Source organism: Aotus nancymaae, unplaced genomic scaffold (genome assembly GCF_030222135.1).
Source record: "Aotus nancymaae isolate 86718 unplaced genomic scaffold, 86718_ANA_hifiasm-v0.15.2.pri h1tg000011l, whole genome shotgun sequence".
NCBI classification, from domain to species: domain Eukaryota; kingdom Metazoa; phylum Chordata; class Mammalia; order Primates; family Aotidae; genus Aotus; species Aotus nancymaae.
In genome coordinates, this window is record NW_026988422.1 from 37,442,529 (window position 1) to 37,459,512 (window position 16,984).

General features: G+C 36.0%; 1 protein-coding gene across 4 annotated transcripts in view; it reads left to right on the plus strand.

Moving 5' to 3' along the window:
• The window catches only part of CDIN1 (CDAN1 interacting nuclease 1), a 410,017-nt gene that overhangs the window by 172,233 nt on the left and 220,800 nt on the right, over nucleotides 1–16,984 (plus strand). The window lies entirely within an intron of this gene.

Genomic DNA, 16,984 nt, shown 5'->3' on the forward strand with positions numbered 1-16,984 from the left:
TGTATTGTTGACTAAGTGACCTCAAGGGTTCTCAGTCCAGTCAGAGAGCAGGGTACCCCAGGGATTCCAGTATTGAGTCGTTGGCCATCTGAACAACCAGATCTGAAGTTTCTCCATATAAATGACATATGTACACATTCTGAATGTATTTCATACTTCCTTCTTCCCCCAAACACTTCTTTTTTCAGCGATTTTAGAATTATCCAACTTTCTAAGAAAGGATTTTGGGAATTATATAATATAAATTTCTCATTTTAATGATGTGGAAACTGAGACCCAGACCTTACATGAGGAACCAGTTGAGGGCAACCAGGTCACTGTATTTATGTTGTGTTCAAAGTAGAGAATGTTTACTTTATTTCTAATGAAAAACCAAACCTGTACCATTTTGTTTTGTGGCACTGAGCATGGTTATCCCTAAGGGAGAGCTTCCCCATCCTTGATATATTCAGTCCCCGAACAAACATCACCACAGAAGTGATTTTTTGAGGACAGAGAGGTTATCGGATAATAGGTATTAAAGTACAAATTGAAGCGTAAGTTTAAGTTCTGTTATGACTTCACTTTTTGAAGGACTTGGTTTTCCTAGCTGTAAAATGAAGGAGTCTCTTCCCCATATTATCCACATTTGATTTAGGGCAATATTTATCCCTTTATAGCCTTTAGTATTTGATCAGACTTGCTAAGAAGGAACAAAATTGACATGTAATTTAATTTTATGTCATTAACACTTGCCAGTTCTGCACATGAACAGTGAAATGGGTGAAGACTGGTCAGCCAAGGGAATAGGTAAATTTTTCTGGGCAGTTTTAAGATGAAGCATACATTTTGATATTCTCTTCTCACTATGTATGCAATCCCTTGCTTCTCTTTCTCTTCCTCTCCCTCTTTTTCTCTCTTTTTTTTTTCTATAGCAAATACCTCGTCTTCTCTATAATAAGTAAACGTCCATTACTTTTATCAACACTTATAAAAGGCTCACTTCCTGTGGGATACCATGTTGTCTGGCATATTCACTTATGCTCTTTTCTTTGTTATTCATAATATGCTCAAATATTATTCACTTCTCCCAAATGCCATTCAGGGAATAAATAACTCTCCTTCCACCACAGGAGACTTTATTTCGAGAGAGCTGAATTACTAATCTGCAAATGAAGGTATTAAAGAGCTATTTAGGGCCAGGTGTGGTAGTTCACGCCTATAATCCCAGTGCTTTGGGAGGCCAAAATGGGAGAATTGCTTGAGGCCACGAGTTTGAGATCAGACTGGGCAATGTAAAATCCTGTTTCTAATAAAAATACAGAAAATCAGCTGGATGTGGTGGCAGGTGCCTTTAGACCCAGCTACTCAGCTACTCCAGAGGCTGAGGTGGGTGAATCACTGTATCAAGGTGATTGTTACTTTGTTACATTACAATGCATTGGCCTATTTTGAACTTTGAATGGATTTTTTTTTACCCACACCTGGTTTGTTATCATGCATTATTCCTTTGTAAAATGTTGCTTGTTAGTTATGCAGTTCTTACAAATGTTGTCGCCTTTCATTATACAATATCAAAAAATTGTATTTGTTAATATCATCTCTAATCTCATCAGAAGTCTATAAGATTTGAAGCTGTCAAGCTTGTGGTGATGGATATGAGCATTCCAGTATTTGAATTTTCCCTTAAAAGCTCAAATTTTATCATTGGCAACAAATGCTATCAGTTGTTTTCTTTGAAATGACAGGCTCACATTGTTTATTTTTGAGAAAATGTCTGCCAGATACTTAAATCTGAATAATCATACTTTGTTCATCATTCAAGTAAAAATGGTGTTCCATAGAAAAAGTAGATAGTTCAGCTCTCAGTCATACAAGTGCTTTCCCGGGAGGCAGACATCATACTTTGATATTAAGTATATGTGCTTTGTATTTACTCTAGTCATACAGAGTGTTAAAATGTTGTATATTCACGGGTTGAGATTTAATACAATTAATAAGCGATTATTCTTTTTTTAAAATTCATTTGGTAATCGTAATTTATTTTTTTTGAGCAAGGGTATCTACATTTTTCTTATAGCCAAATTTTTCATGGATTTCCACATTTTCCAGTTATATGCTTACATGTATACCAGATGACTTCTTAGAATATATGAGGAAGTGATACAAATATGTTTGGATGAGTTAGACATGAATAAAGCTGCTGTTGCAGAGAAAGAATGAAGCAAAAAAAATTAAGGTCACCAAATATGGGAAACATTATTCTACAGAAAATATATTTTACTTCCTAAATGGTCAGAATAAGTGCAATGAGTGGAATTATTAAAAAAGTAAAATGTAGGACAGGTGCAGTGGCTCATATCTGTAATCCCAGTACCCTGGGAGGCCAAGGTGGGCGGATTGCTTGAGGCCAGTTCAAGACCAGCCTGGCCAACATGGTGAAACCCTGTCTCTACCAAAAACACAAAAACCAGTCTAGTGTGGTGACACATGCCTGTAATCCCAGTCACTCTGGAGGCTGAGGCAGGAGAGTCGCCCGAACCTGGGAGGCGGAGGCCGCAGTGAGCCGAGACCATGCCACTGCACTCCAATAAGCGAATATTCTTAAGTGAAAGTTTTTTGCTTTTTTTTTTTCTGCATGTGTGTGGCAGTGAATACAGTGACTACTAGTACAGTTATGGTGACCTGATTTGTGCTTGATTTGTGCCTTGATTTATGTTTAAGAGCTAGCAGTTTTACTCACCACCGTTTTTGTACCATAAGTGCAAATGTGAATACAGGGCAAAAGGCAAATACTGTCTTACTATTTTTATAAAAATAGTGTTGACCTTGTAGACCTGTGAGAAGGTCTCAGGGACTCCAGGAGTCCACAGCCACTCTTTGAGGATCACTAGCCAATTCAAATCAAAGGATAATGATGTTTTCAAGGATTTTGATGTATGTTAACAGATTTAAAAAAGATTGTACTAATCCTTTTACTAGCAGAACATGGGAGTGTCTGTCTCTGCAACTTTTCCAGTATTGAGGAGAGTCATTATTTAATCTTTAATATGTTCAATCAAGAGTGACATCTTATAGTTAGCATTTTAAAACTTATAGATTGTACCTTTTTCCAAAAATTTTTTTTGACCGTTTAATTTTCTTTCGAATTACCTGTTTTCTATCCTTTGCCTAATTTTCTGTTGGCATGTTTGTTGTTATTGTTTATTGATTTGTTACTTACTGATCTGCATATGTTAAGGATGTTGGTCCTATATATGTCATATTGCATATCTTTTCTCAGTTGTTTGCTTTTAAATATTGTTCTGCTTTCGATATGGTTAACTTGAATGTATGCTTTTTTTTCCTGATGTTTTTGCCTTTATATTTAGGAAGTTCTATTCTATTTTAATATATGAAAGAAAAAATTATATCACCTAAATTTTCTTTTTGATTCTTTACAGCTTTGTTTTTTATTAATTTTTAAATATTTCTGGCTGAAATTTATTTTAGTAAATGCTGAGAGGTGAAGATGTAGCTAAATTTTTTCTCCAGCTTATTTTTTCCTCTTTCTGTGACTTCAGGGTAGCCTCACTCCTTCATGGCTTGTTTTCACTGAAGTTACTGAATTATGTCTTTTCAAGTCACTGTTTTACCTGGTCTCAGAATCCTTCACTTAAAATGAAGGAGTAGGACTTTGTGATCTCTAATATTTTACAACTCCAAAATTCACCCTCATTCTATTCTTTTCATTTCTGCATTTTTACAATATAGTAAGTCATCATATAATGTCTTCAGTAGGGCCTTGGAGACTGCAACTTTAAGCAAAGCAGTGTATGACGAGAGCAAGTTTACTGTATGCTAATTGTTGTAAACAAGAATTAAGTTCCTATAGCATATTTCTGGCCATAATAACATCACCAAACTTCTAAAAAAGATTCAAAACACAGCTAATATTAAACATTGAAATTAACGTGAGCTTACATACATTTAAGAAAGACGAATAAAAACAAGTAAGATAATTATTTACCCAATTTTGGTGAATCAGTGAGTGATAGTGGTCATAGTGGTTGGTGGGTTAAATCTAAGAGTATGTGTTTGCAAAGTGAAATCTGTGAGAAGCACCTCTTACTACCATGTGTTCAAAAGCAAACAATAGCCTGTTCAGCAGAGTGAGACCTGGTCTCTACAAAAAAATTAAAATGTTAGCCAAGTGTGGTGGCACATGCCAGTAGTCCCAGCAACTCAGGATGCTGAGGCGAAAGATTGTTTGGGCCTGGGAGTTTGAGGCTGCAGTGAGTTAGGAACGTGCCACTGCAGTCCAGCCTGAGCCACAAGAGTTAGACTCTGTCTCTAAAAACAAAAAGCAAACAATAACAAATGTGATGATCTTGCCGAGCACTTGTGTACTGCATCTTTGTTGTCAGGCATTTGTATGATTGTCAGAGATTTATGAATTTTTATTTTACAGTAATTTGTACTCATTCATTCATTCATTTACCAACCCGCTTATTCCAGTTTAGGATTGTGAGTGACCTCTGGCAGCTCATGCTGCAAGGCATGAAGCCGTTCTGCAGGGGCACACTCATACACACTCCTGTACTTATTCACACTGGGACCATTTAGTCATACCAGTTCTGCCAACACACACATCATTGAGATATGGAAGGAAACCAGAGTACTGAGAGAAAGTTCATGCAGACGTGAGGAGAACATTCAGATTCCACATAGACAGTGGCCCCAACCAGGAATCAATTTTTTAAAATTCTCATCAACTTTATAACAAAATAATGTTGAACAAAATAATGTGAATTGAAGACTTTCTGTAATGGGCCCTTTGGCACCTAAAACATAGGACATACTGCATTTGAGTACTTGCTGAGGACACATTTATTGATTTATATTTTCTAATCTTTCTTGTGGATATTCTTAGAAGCCCCTAGTCCAATCAGCTGTTACTTACAAGGTTATATTTTACATTATTATTTCCTGCCCAAACACTACATACATATTTGATTATATGTTAGTTTATGGAGTTTTTTTTTTTTTTGGGATAATTTTAAGCTTACAGAAAAGTTGCAGAAATAATTACAGAGAATTCTCATATACCCTTCACCCAGCTTCTCTTAATGTTAACATTATCACGGTACAGTTGTCAAAATCAGTAAGTTAATTTTAATGCAATATTGTTAATCTACAGACCCATTTTTTGAACTTTGCCAGTTTGTTCACTGATGTTCCTTTTGTAGGATCATGCATTGGATTTAATTTTAACGTCTTAAGTCATTTCCAATCTGTGACAGTTTCTTAGTATTTTTTTGTCTTTTGTGCTTTTGACACTTTTGAAGAGTACTGGTCAATTTTGTGGAATGTCCTTTCATATGTGTTGACGTTTGTTTTCTCATGGTTAGATTGAGGGTAAACCCTTTTGGCAGCAGTACCCCGGAAGTGATGGTATGGCCTACTTAGTGCATTACATCAGGATTGTGACTTCATATGTCTTCTTATTGGTGATGTTAACCTTATTCACTTGATTAAGGTGGTGTCTGCCTTGATTTGTGCTCAGGAGATGGTAGTTCTAATATTATTAGTTTTTTTTTTTTAATTCTGAAATTCTTTAATATCTTTATAATTCACAAAAATAACAGTTTTAATAGAAAAGTGATTTTGTGACTTATGACATTGGCATTGCTTCAAAAGAAAAATTGGAAATGTACAGTAGAACTAGTATGTTTCACCATAGAGTCTTACATATGTATTACTTGAGAGCAGAAATATCAACCATAAATTGCAAATCTGCACTATGACTCCTGAGACAGGTAGGCTATACCTAATCAAGCTACAATTACTGACTAAACCTGAACTCTTTCATCACGAGATCGTTTAACCTTGTGTGCTCAACCCATACTCATAAACTCTGTTCCAGAAACTGCCTAGTTGACAAACTCTTACTAATATCTACTTGGACCACCTCATTAGTAGTTTCAGCTCCTAGAACCTTCTAGTACCTCTTCCCTAATTCTTCCTTTTGGGACACTCCACCACAGTTTCCTTGGCTTGGGTTTACTTCTGAGTTTTTTTTTTTTTTTTTTTTTTCCTTAAACTGTTACAACTGCACTGTAAAGTTACTATTGTTCCTTTTAATAAATACCTTGTGAGGATATACTTTGAGACCATGCAAATTTCTTGTTTCTCATCACCCTTGTCCCCACTGATTTTAGCATCCATTGATTTTTTTCATGTAACAGTTATTACTGGTATTTGCCTAATGGTGACTTTCTATTTCTTTTACCAGAATATTCGTTTAACCAATATCACCCACTGCCACCATGTTATGTGAGATGATTTATCTTACCATTAGCCCATGATTTTCATTTATTTGTAGAGTTTTCTACCATTTATGAGCATGTGGTCTATAATAGTGTGCTCACTATGTTTGTGGCACTATCTGGGTATTAAAACAGCAACAACAACAAGAAAACAGCCGGGCACCTGTAGTCCTAACTACTTAGGAGGCTGAGCTGTGAGGATCTCTTGAGCTCAGGGTTTTGGGGTTGTAGTGCGCTGTAGTTGTGTCTGTGAATAGCCACTCTACTCCAGCGTGGGCAACATAGCGGGTCTCCATTTCTAAAAACAAAATAAAACAAAACAATAGCTAGAATAATGTAGTTACTAATTTTGGATAGCTCATAGTCTGAGGAAATAGTGTAAGACACATCCAGTAGGTATAAGAATGTTAGAAACCAAAGGATTTGTTGAATAGTTCAGATATGGTTAAGTAGCATTCTTAGGATTAGAATAAGTAGGATATATTTTTGTTGGAAATTATTTTGCTAGTAGACCAAGCCCTCTGGCACAAGTTTAATTTTCCCTTAAGTTCCCTTACCATATATTAGTTATTTAGTCGCTGTACTAATGAATCGTAAATCAAACTCTTGATACTATAAATTGCTAAACAAATAGATGTCTATTGTTTTGATATATCTTTGCGCTTAGAGATCCTGGCTTAGGTTTCTCTAATGGTATTTTCCACATTTTGAAGAAATGTTTTCTTTTTCTCTCTTGGCCCATATCTCCTACTGTCTTCCCACTCTTAGATCATGACATAGGCAATCATTCACTTATAGGAGGTGCTTTATATTCTTGTTCCTAGTAAAATCTCAAAAGTACTAGTTAAAAACTTGTTTGGCTGGTCATCCTGTGCTTAAACCAGTGTACTTGGTCATCATCTTAAAATCTTCACCTCTCTACCAGAAAACGAGTTAAAGCTGGCTCTAGTGTGTATCATACTGTATACATTGTTGAGCTTAGTGTTTCTTGGTGGTGAACTTAGGAGTCCAATCTGCTAAGGAGTGGAGTAGCTAAAAAACCTTGCTTGGGACAGGCACAACAGTTTTCTTTAGCGCTTACACTTATTTGAGGTGGTTTGGTTTAGTTGGAGCTGCCACTGGTCATGACTGTCTTTTTTGAACAATCCCTCCCACCCCTTAAAACGCATGACGCATTTTAAGATGCCTGCTTTTTCCAGAGGGAGTCTTGTATTCCATTATTCTTGCATCCTATTATAGTTTCTTCTTGAGAAATGACTTGGCTCTTTCTCTTTTTATCTGAGTGAAAGTTGTCTCATCTGTAAAAGGAGAGGTGAAGTCCACTGGCTAGGAAGTAGAGCAGGCAGGATATTAAACCCAAGTAGAGTCTGGCTCCAGAATCTCATTCTCTCTTGTCTCTCCTTGTTCAGTTCCTTAAGGCTGTGGCGAGGATTAAGTGAAACAAGGCATGTAAAACAGCGCAGTGTAGAGCTCCCTATGGTTTTTTTTTTTTTTTTTTTTAGAGAGAGAGAGAATAGGAAGGAGGAAAAAGGAAGAGAAAGAGAGAGAGAGAATGGGGAGGAGGGAGAAGGAAAAGAAAGAGGGAGAGAGAATGGGAGTATTGCTTTCTTGCCCAGGCTAGAATGCAATTTAGTAATGGGTATTGAAAACCTCTTTTATACTGATAATTATGCTTAATGATGTAGTCAGGAAGGAATAAGGGAAGAAAATAACAAACAAACAGCCAACCAATATTTAATTTAAACCTATGAAATGCTATGCGATTGCTGAGGAGTGATTTACTTCCAATTATATAGTCACCTTTGGAATAGGCGTGAGGTGGTAATGTATGTTTTGTGTATTTGAAGTGGAGAGTTCTATAAATGTTTATTAAGTTTACTTGTTCCGGGTCTGAGTTCAAGTTCTGAATATCCTTGTTAATTTTCTATCTCGTTGATCTATAGAATCGTTAGCTCTTCTTGTTGCATTGATCCTTTTGCCATTATGTAATGTCATTCCTCGCCTCTTTTGATCTTTGTTGCTTTAAAGTCTACTTTATCAGAGGCGAGAATTGCATCTCCTGCTTTTTGTTTATTAGTTTATTTTTACTCTCTGTTTGATTGGTAAATCTTCCTCCTTCTCTCTGAGTCTTTGTATATTGTTGCATGTAAGATGGGCCCGGATGCAGCATACCAATGGGTTTTGGCTTTTTATCCAATTAAAATATATATAAGTTTAATACCGGCATTTGATGCTAGCTGGCTGTTTTGCCCATTAGTTGATGTAAATTTTTTATTGTGTTAAAGTTCTTTGCTTTTTGATATATTTTTGGAAAGGCTGATATTGGTTGTTCCTTTATATGTATAGTGCTTCTTTCAGAAGCTCTTGTAAAGCAGGCCTGGTGGTGGTGAACTCTCTAAGTACTTGTTTGTTCGCAAAAGATTTAATTTTTCCTTCGCTCATAAAGCTTAGTTTGGCTGGATAGGAAATTCTGGGTTGAAAGTTCTTTTCTTTAAGGATGTTAAATATTGGTCCCCACTCTTTTCTGGCTTGTAGAGTTTCTGCTGAGAGATCTGCTGTAAGTCTGATAGGCTTCCCTTTATGGGTAACCTGACCTTTCTCTCTGGCTGCCCTTAGTATTTTCTCCTTCATTTCAACCCTAATAAATCTGGCGATTATGTGCCTTGGGGTTGGTCTTCTTGAAGAATATCTTTGTGGTGTTCTCTGTATTACCTGGAGTTGAATGTTACCCTGCCTTGCCAGGTTGGGAAAATTTTCCTGAATGATATCCTGAAGAGTATTTTCCAACTTGGATTCATTCTCTTCATCACATTCAGGTACACCTATCAAACGTAAATTAGGTCTTTTCACATAGTCCCATATTTCCTGGAGACTTTGCTCATTCCTTTTCATCCTTTTTTCTGCATTCTTGTCTTCTCGTTTCATTTCACTGAGCTGGTCCTCGACTTCTGATATCCTTCCTTCTGCTTGATCAATTCGACTGTTTAAACTTGTGCATGCTTCGCGAAGTTCTCGTGTTGTGTTTTTCAGCTCCATCACTTCACTTATATTCTTCTCTAAATTGTCCATTCTCGTTAACATTTCGTCAAACCTTTTTTCAAGGTTCTTAGTTTCTTTGCATTGGGTTAGAACAAGTTCTTTTAATTCACAGAAGTTTCTTATCACCCACGTTTTGAAACCTGCTTCTGTTATTGGAACACACGTGTAATCTATTAAGCCTTGTTCCGTTACTGATGAGGAATTGCAATCCCCTGTAGAGGGAGAGGCATTCTGATTTTGAGTATTCTCTACCTTTTTACGCTGGTTTCTTCCCTTCATTATATATTTGTCCGTCTGTCGTCTTTATAATTACCGACTTTCTAACTGGGTCTCTGACGTCCAACTTGCTGATTCCCTGCGCCGAAATCTGAGCAATCCACTGCACCGGCCAAAACAGCGGTGTTAAGATTGATGGTGCTTTTCTGCCCGGGAATCTCCGGACTCTGCACCAAGAACTGGCGTGCTAAGGCACCAGCAAAACCGCCACGCCGGCCACAAGAGTCGCCCTGGCGACCCGTGGAGCTCCTCCAATGGGAATCTCCTGGTCCGTGAGCAACAAATATTCGTCTGAAAGTGTGGCGTCCTCTCGTTCTTTGCACTTTCACTGGGAGGTACGTGCCCGAGCTGCTAATCATCAGCCATCTTGGATCTCCTCCCTATGTTTTTAATGACAGGTAAATATGATTTTTTGTTAGAATGTAGTAGCTGATCTACAGTAGAAGAAATGAGTAGTAACCTTTTAAAACATATAAAACACAATTTTTGCTTTGAAACAAAGAGCATTAGATATACAGAAAATGAAAATGTATATATGGAAGAGTTGGTTGTATGACTGAACATGTAAGATTTGATTATCAGTTGAATATTGTGTAGTTAACAGAAACTTGCTTTAAGTATTTCACAGTGATATAATGACATGTAAAAAAACCTTTTAAACCTAGATTCACTGATTTTTAAGAATGAGGGAGCATTGCAATGCATAATTAATACTGTAGGGCTTGGTGTACTTAATTGAAATACTATTCCTGTTGGCCTTGTCTCTCTCAATTGAAATGAAAGTTGATTCTCAGTTTGTGGTCAATTTTCTACACTATGATAATGTTGTGGTGGACCTGAGTTCCAGAATAATAAGTGAGAATTGCCCAGAAAGAGAGAGAAAGGCTTTTATTGAACTGGAAATTCTACTGATGGTTTTGCCTTAGAAATAGAATTAATTTACATGATATTTACAATTAATATTCATATACCCAGGAAAGATATCTAGGGTTATTTCTGTATTGATCATTAGACTAGGTAGGAATGTCTAAGACAAGAGTATGATTATTTCATGTCTTTAGTAATCTTTTAGAATTTTTTTCTGTAAGACTTGACATTTTTTACTTTGTTGCTACATTGTAGCTTAGCTTTAAAGACTCTTCTGAAAGGTTCTTACATTTGTGTATGGCCCCTTCGCTTTCTAAAAGAAGTGTTTAGCTTTTATTAGCTATTTGTGCATCTTTGGATCCTGTAGCTGTGAAAGGGATATGAGCTTTAATTCTTTGCAAAGGAGTATTTGAAGAAAGCCTCAGACAATGTTATTCTGAGAAGAATCCACATGCTAATTATATTTCTTATTAATTTTGGAGGAAATTTTCATGTGATTAGAATATTGACCTCATTTTAAAATCTGTGTTCAGACACCAGACTTTAGGTTACTAAGTAATAACCCTTACCAGAGTGATTGCTTGTACAATAAAGAGTAATTATATATTTCCCTAGGAAAAAAAAGATTCAATAGAACTATGGTTTAATGATATTTTACTGTTTAACTTTTGACAAAGTTGACTGAATTTTCCATTATGTTTTTTTTACACATTTTGTACAGTTTTGCTGTATTGGTTGAATGTTCCTTAGAAACAAAACAATCAATATATATTTTACTAGAGTAAATCTGAAAAGTGACCTTAATGTATGAAGTCATGTGCTGGTATGAAGGTCATATAGAAGATAGGTAAACAGTAAATGTTTCTTTATTTTCAATTGTCTTTTTATTGAAGGGAGGAGATGTTTTCAAATATGTACTTGAAAATATGTTTCTCCTTTCTCCCTTCTGTTGTCAAGTTGCTCACACAGTGTGCTGTATATACAGTGAATACATTTAAGCTGCTAGGGTGAAACTCTAACTTGATGACAGTAGTCCGGTTCTTAGGGGAACAGACCACAGCTAGATCCCGGATTGTTTGGTCCATGGGTTTGAAGCCAGAGTTGAACAATCTGTGACCCACGTAGGAAAGATGGTACATACTGATCACAAATCCAACCTTGTACTAGCCACTTTGGAAAATTAACACCTGCTTCACCTTTTCTTTCCTCTCTTTCCATCTCTACCCTTTCATGAAACATATAGTGAAGAGTCAGTAGTCCTTCCTTGTAAGCCAAAGTTTCCTTCATGCCAAGGAACAGAGACATGGCTTGTCTCACTTCACATTATGTCTCTTGGCTGAAGGGTGATATTTTCTGTTCGTTCTGGCTTCATGACAGGAAGTAAAAGTTTTTTTGTTGTTTTAACCTACTGTGGTGTTCAGTGACCTCATAAATAGCTGGGATCTCATCAAGAGAAAGAGAAGGCTTTGCAATTTTTCATCCAAAGTAAAATGCTAAATTTTTTAAGGACATATTTCTTTTATGTGTTTGAAATACTATGATTCAGTTGCTAAAAAATGTTTAAAGCTATTATACTTAAAGCAACAACCTCAAGACTATGAGAATGAATATTTTGAAACAAAGCAATTTAAGTAGAGGAAAAAAGTAAGGTAGATTCATATCTCTTAATATACCTGTTCAATGAAATACATAAGTACTGGGTCTTTCCCTGACCTAACACCGGCCCCTGCTAATTGGGGCAATTCTGTGGGAAGCCTCGTCTTTTTCTGAGGTTGTCTTGGGAGTAGTAGTCATATCCAAGACTAAGATTTAAAATACTTGGTGGATCGTCACTGCCCCCCACCCCCAACATATATTTATTTTTAATTTTGTATTTTTCAGTCACTGTTAGTTAAGACCTGTCATTTGTTCCATGAACAAAAAAGGATGAGATATAAAGTCTGAGCTTGTGTTTATTCTGTTATGTGAAATAGGAGGCATAGCAGACCCTTGATATTTAAATCACTTAAGACTATTGAAAATTTCCAAATTGGCAGTTAGCACTATATAGGATGGGAAAGGTCTAACCTCTGGGATGCTGCTGTTGGCTAAGCTCACTTACCAGCAAACTGACTTGCTGCATCTTCAGATCAGCCAAGTATCAATGATTGAGATTTATACTCAGCACATTGATGAATTAGTATTTGTCATAGATATTTATGATTATTCTCAAATAGAACTGTCTTTGTTTAATCTAGGAATGTTGTAGGATGAATAGAGATGCAGGGTGAAAATTTTGTGGTTGGACATTCATGCCTGTGGCATACCTTATCCACCTGTGATTCTGTAGCTTGTGATGTGGTATCTATAGGGCTCTTGTAAGTGGCTTCTTTTGTGGTTGAGATCTCTGAGGTCAAGAGTCATTTGAATGTGTCTTCTACATTTGCACATGAAATTAGACTGGCAATTTTTTTAAAAAAATTGTTCCTGTCTACAGTTCTCTCAAGCTGATGTCATCCTTTGCTTTAGGTATATTACACTGCTATTTGTTTTTGCTGATAATATTGGTAGGGAAAGCTAATAAAATTTGAAATTAACTTACACTTCGAGCCCCATTTAGCTAAGATGGTAAATGGACTGGGAATATGAGGCAGACTCTTCCTTGTACAATGTTAAGCCCACAGACTCTTCCAGCTTGAGTGTAACAGCCTGTGTGTAACAAATAGCTGTTTCTTAATGGATGAAGTTAAAATTATCTAGATTCTGATTTTCTGAGGCCAACTAAAATATATAAAGATAAAAATACATTTAACCTCAAGTTTATAACATGTTGAATTTTTTATTTGCATGCTGGTGGGCACGTTTGGAAATCTCCACATGCAGATCGTAAAAGCTGCTCCTGAGGGACCTTCATAGTTCTCTTATTATTCAGATTCAGTGAGTTATAAAGCAAGCCAGTGTTGGATTGAGATTGCAGTTAGAGATAATTTGGTCAAATCTGTTAATGTTGCAGATGCAGAAACCGAGGGAGGGGTCCTACCCAGTGATTTGACCGAATTTCCACATGTGGATGTGAAACTCTTCATTCATGCTTTTAAATTAAAGATCACAGACCGCCATCCCTCTAAGGACCAGGCAGTGTCAACAGGTGAATGAATGAAGCTGACCTGGTTGGGTTTGCAGCTAAGTGAAAGTATGGTTGTGTGTACCGACGAGGCAGCAGCCACTTTATGCCAGCCGTCCAGTGCCATGCAGGAATGTGGGCCCAGTGCTACCAGGCCTTGTAATCTTTAGAAAGCAGCTCTAGATCTGATTTTTTTTTTTAAGAAAAAATAAAATATCCTGAGTTTTAAATGTTGTCAATTTGTTTGAATTTTTAAAGCACTGTGTGGGCCAACATTTTCCTGGCCAAACAGAACAAGTCTGTGGGCTGAATTTGGCCTACAGCCAGTGGATGCTGGTGCTCTTTCCAGCTTGTGAGAGCTGATTGTGAGCATCTTTTCCAGACTCTACGAACCGCGACCTCATATTGGTAGCTTAAAATTCATCCACAGTGGGAGTGTTTACACCACACAAATTGGCAAACGGTACAACCCGGGTTTCCCCCTTCTCCAGCCCCTCCATCACCAGTTTGAGACTTTTGTACATTATGGTTCCAAGGGATGTCTTTTATAGAAGTGTTTTAACCCCGTTTGTTCTGATTTTTATAGTCTTTTTTTTCTGAAAGAGACTCACACTACTACCATGTGTAACTCCTTCGTTATTATAAGATTTTTTGTGATTGTTGGGCTTTCTGCTTATTTTTCCCTTACTATAGTTAGCATGGGAACTGGAATTCTAGTCTTGGGCCTTAGGAATACCTAGTAGATTCTAAGTATTATGGTACATTCATAATGGACATTTGATTGAACTTGCCTAAAGAATACTGCTTGACTTTTTAAAAAAAACATATATAATGTCTAATTTAGGAAAATGAATCCCTTTTAAAATGGATTAATTAGCTAAATTTAGGGACATTAAATTTAGGGACATCAAGCTCAGATGTTACATTTTCATTTGGCAGTTATTCAATATAAAAACAGAGGGAAGATACCTAATTGGTAAGTTTCTTTACTTTTTGGTGCCTTAGTGTCCTTATTCATAAAATGGAATTGTTATGAACTTGAAATGAGATAGTACATACAAAATGATTAACTTGAAATGAGTTAGTACATATAAAATGATTAGCATGGTTCCTGATACTATACTGGCTGCTACTGCTGTTATATTATTGGTACCATTACATATTCATGGTTACTTGTTGCAATGTATTTATGGTTATGATAATTAGACTCAGAATATTAGAACTGAAAGTATTTTGCCTAAAATCACCCCTTTCCAAGTCTTTTATTGTCTACTTATTTTTCTCAAATGCAACCACTCATATCTGGAACCTCTTTAACTTTTTTGTCTCAACTTGGTAAGAAGGGGGTTATGCATTTATGAAAGATATTTGAGCGAGTACCAGTTTTAGAGTCAGGGTTCTGCTGTATCAGGAAGTAGCTTGACTCCAGTAAATATGTAAGTTCAGAGTGTAAGTCTTCCAGAGCATGGAGATTTTAGAGGATACCCTAGATCATCATGTAATGTGAACATTGATTTTAGTGTTCAATATAGGTACTAATCAGATTTGAAGAATAAGGGTGTTTAAAATGATCTTGAAACTGTTCATCATACTAATACTCATTATGAAAAGACTTTGTGGTAAACACAAAGAAGTTGCATAAACTCTTTAAAGAGAATAGATTTATTATTCCTTAAGGCTTTGGGTTTTACTAATTACAATGTATTCTGTAATGCTGCCTTCAAAGATTTCCTTTAATTTATCTTATTTCTGCAGTTCTGCTGATCACGTAATTGTAATAGTAGTGAATTGGGCAAGACAGTAATTTTTCTCCTTTAGTTTTCACTTTATCATAGAGCTTATCTTCCTCTAGGTTCTAGATCAAAGAGAGGGTTTCAGGTTTAGACCTACTTCGGTTAAACTGCATAGGCCTGATTTGAATAAGAGTATTAAAACAGGTTCGAGGTTTTTGCATTTAAAAAAAAAAAAATCACTTAAATTTTGAGCAACACTCTAAAGAAAAAGTTGCCTATTCCCAAAGACTATGGAAGCAAAAGCATAGTTACGTTATAGATTGTATTTTAGGGAAAATTATTTCCCATATAACTCTTCTGAAGCATGGAAACAAGACTTGGTTAGTTTTATTTCCTCTGTTAGAGGTGTGTAAGGAGTCTACATTTGGTTCCTAGTCATGAAAAATATTTTATTCATGTGATAGCTTTTTGGACGATTGTATTCTGCACTGTATTACAATGGCACAATAAATTGCTGAATATACTGTCTGCTGAATATGACTTTACCATGAAAAATTTGATGCATGGAAAAGGAAAGGTTGGAATATATCAACCTTTTCTGACAAGGGACTTTGAATTTTGACCTAATACAGATGACCTTTGTGCGCAATAAAAATGAGCTTAATCTTGAGGTTAAGGTTGAGGTGAGTGGCAGGACAGCGTGGTGAAGCTTACACTGACTGGAGGTATATTGGTGTGGTGCCTATGTGGCTATTGGCTAAATGGGAGCCCAGCACCTTAAAAATTTTTTTTTTTAGCATTTGGAGAAGCTTATCTATAGCAAATTGTTTGACTCTTTAATACCACCCCATTTCTTCAAAGCTCAGCTTTCTGTTTAGTTGTGGTAAGTTCATCTGTTTTTATGAAGTTTACTGTTTCTGAGTAAAAGGTATGAGTGTGCTCTTATGTATTTTTTGTTCCATAGGTAAGCTATAGAAAAAAATAAAAATGTTCTTATGGTTTATGGAAAAGACAACTGACATATGTAACCTTGGAACTCAAATGTTCTTTTAAGAAGATTTTCTCTTTGACAAGTTGAACTTTTGTCATCTCACTTTGGAACTGTCAGGAGAATTTTTAAGCAGTTTATGCCTTTATCTAGATTATAATTAAGAGAATGTGTGTGAATTATTGTCTTAAAAGGCTTAGATGATTTACAGAATGGCTGTTGCCTTGGAAGTTCCTCTGAAGTGCATTGGCTAATACACTTACAGTATAATAAATATAATATAATATAATATAATATAATATAATATAATATAATATAATATGATGATATAAAGTATTTTTAAGGTTTTGCCCACAGTACTTAGAAGGAAAATTGTTTTAAAACATGAATTTCACTATCAAATATTTTATTTTCAAATACCTCCACTGATTTGTCATAAAAAAAATTGCACCTTAGCGAACATCAGGAAAAACCTGGCCATGTTATAGTACCTGAGTGCCTATTGAATATTCTGTCTACATAATTGGTTGAAACAACAAATAGTTGAAGAAAGTGCCAGAGACTCTCATGGAAAGAACTTCTACTCTTTTAATCGAGCCTGCAAAATATATTCCCTGAGACTGATCAGCTCTGAAGCACTGAGGTTTGATGATTGGAATGGCAGGAAACCATGCTTTCAGGACATAACGAA